The sequence below is a fragment of the Hibiscus syriacus genome, unplaced genomic scaffold (assembly GCF_006381635.1).
Source record: "Hibiscus syriacus cultivar Baekdansim isolate YM2019G1 unplaced genomic scaffold, ASM638163v2 tig00111311_pilon, whole genome shotgun sequence".
Classification (NCBI taxonomy): Eukaryota; Viridiplantae; Streptophyta; class Magnoliopsida; order Malvales; family Malvaceae; genus Hibiscus; species Hibiscus syriacus.
The window spans coordinates 879,003-881,719 of record NW_024063054.1 but is presented as its reverse complement, the minus strand read 5'-3'; the positions used below and the strand labels follow the sequence as shown (position 1 = coordinate 881,719).

General features: G+C 32.8%; 1 long non-coding RNA gene across 2 annotated transcripts; it reads left to right on the top strand.

Moving 5' to 3' along the window:
- The first annotated feature begins 249 nt into the window (after positions 1-249).
- Positions 250-2,348, top strand: LOC120158352. Of its 2 annotated transcripts, none has more exons than XR_005519226.1 (3): positions 250-551; positions 1,109-1,237; positions 1,646-2,348. It is a non-coding gene; the product is annotated as an uncharacterized LOC120158352 (long non-coding RNA). The 2 variants fall into 2 exon arrangements; XR_005519227.1 differs by lacking the exon at positions 250-551 and adding an exon at positions 817-830.
- Positions 2,349-2,717: the final 369 nt, after the last annotated feature.

Sequence of the window (2,717 nt, the reverse complement as noted above, 5' to 3'; positions counted from 1 at the left end):
AGCTCTTGTTGTAATGTATTTATAAAATAATGGTTGATTTATTCACTATGAGTATTTTACATTGGTCGTTTTAAAGTAAGAAATTAAATAAAATTTTTGATTAGTCATTCCAGTGATTTTGTGTGACATTCAAATTGATCGACTATGTATTATATTGGTTTAAGCTGTTACACAAATAGTGCCATTTGTAATTATAAACACGGCAAAGTTTATTTTAAATCCCAAACTCCTTTTTCATCTTCTGTTTTGTTTATATGTTTTCCCGAAACTTTTATGTCGTTTACTCTATATCCACAAAGCTAATTAGGTTACCGTCGTCGACGCCATACTCATCTAGATCTACTCACTGTTTCGAGCTGCCCAGCCATCCTCGACTCCAGCGTCATCGATTTATTCTCTATTGGGAGTTGGTGGTTCGTCTTTCTCTTGATTCTATATGTTATCTGGATTCCGGATAAGACGAGACGTTGCAGAGGAAATACTAAAGTTTTAGAGGAAGTAATAGTAAAATCTTCTTCCAATTCGTTTAGGGTTTCAAATTTTCATCTCAGGTAAACTTTCTTTATTCTCTTTTCATTTCCATTTAGACTTCTCCTTCTGTTGTTTACTGTTTGGTTGTCGAGAGATGTAGGTAGGGAAAAGAGAGGGAGACAGAGAAGACGTAGGTGTTTTAGTGATTCAAATTTCTAATTCTTGAACCTCGAATTATTTAAAATTAGTAAATGTTGAAGTTCGGTTAGATTACCTTGCTTGATTTGGTTAAATTGATTTGTTTTCGTCTTCTTTTTCGTGGAAAAAGAGAGCAGGGGATGGTTAAATTTTCATCTCAGGTGAACTTTCTTTGTTCTCTTTTGTTGTTGCAATGTATAATGTTGAATGAGCATGGGCTTATTACCGTATTTTTCACCTAGTCACAAGAGCTTACAGATTGTGCATTTGGGTCGTTGAGAAAAAGATTAACCTAGATATTCTGCGAGTCTCTAGGTTGGGACGTTAATAATGTTTGGAGTAGGGTGGAGTCTTCACGTGCTCTACAACCATTCGCTTTTTAGAATTTCAATGTTCTATTTCTGTAACCATTTCTTTGGGAATTTTACAATGACATCAGGCTTTTCTTTCTACGGTTTTGTTCGAGTTTTATGGTCCCTGGTGTGGACATTGTCGGAAATTGGCACCGATCTTGGATGAAGTTGCTGTCCACCATGAAAAGGATGCTAATGTTTTGATTGCAAAATTTGTAAGTTTTTATACTTCATTTTGATGGTTTTAGTTTCTATAACTAAATATTTCTCAACTTGCAAGGTTTTAGTTTCTATAACAAATTCTTACTTAAAAATATTGAAAAAAGTATCAAAAGAAAATTTTAGTTACTATTAAGGAACAAAGGAGTTGTTTTCTTATCAATTTAAAATGTCATATCATCCCTTAATAATTGTTAATGATCCATGTTTATATTTTTAATAAAATCTAAAGTTTAATGCTTAATTTATAACTTTTTAAAAGCTGAATAACTGAAAAGATCTTTTCATCATAGTTAATGATCTTTTATAGTTTTATCTTATTTTAATTAGTTTGTGATTCGTTTTGGTATATCACTTTAGTAATATGTTTCAGTGTGCAACATATATCGTTGAATTTTTCTTAGATTGGGAAAGGTATATAAACTCGAACCAGGTCATGCACGGATGGAAAGAGATGGTTTATGAGTAAAAGAACTGGATCGAGGTAAATACCGGGAGTTTTTTGCAGAGAAATGGGCACTCGATCTTCTCGATGATTGGGCTCCAATGGATCCAAAAGGGAAGACCAGGGAAGAGGCAGAGGAGGTTCTGACCAGGGAACACAAGTACCGCCCTGTTTCCGATGCTGATGATCGATCCGCGATGGTTTATCTGTTGGCTGCTCAAAGGGAGAAATGGGGAGATGAGGTTTACCTAGAGAATGTTTATTACTTGCAGGGTTCTCGGGGGGAGTTTGATTGATAGGTATGAAGACATGATCGAGAGTTATCACCCCATTTTAGGTGATAATCGTTTGCCGCTGGTGACTCACTTTGTGGGATGTAAACCTTGTGGGAAGCTCGACAATTACCCGGTTGACAAGTGCTTCAAGCTGATGGACAGAGCATTCAAATTCGGGGAAAATCAGATTCTTCAGATGTATGAGTTCGACACGAAACCCATAATCCCCTCCTGCTGAAACATCATCAACTTGGATTGCTTCTTCCATCTTTTAAAACGGCTAGGATACATACATTCTATTTACCAAATCTAATATCTCATCTTAGAACAAAATTATTGGAATACAACATTATTTGATACAAATAAATTATTGAAAATGTTACTTTATCTTGTTTAATTTATTTATTTGATCATATGTAAGATTATCATTTTTGACTGAGAAAATATTATTGGATGTAAATTTCACTAAATTATCTTTATCATATATTTCTTTTAATGTTTCCAATCACCATTAGTTGTTGTCACTAATCTTCATTTATCATTATCGTCGATAGACAGATCTTAAAATTTTTAGTTTATTTATTTTTGATCTTCTAAACAAGATTTTAGTGTACGTTTCACAAAAAATATCTTAAACTCCACAAACTAGATATATAACCCTTCCTATTAAAAAAACCTTTTAATTTCTTTTAAAATAAACTATAATAATAAATTAATATAAACTTCAATAAACTTATTATTATATTATTTAAAAAA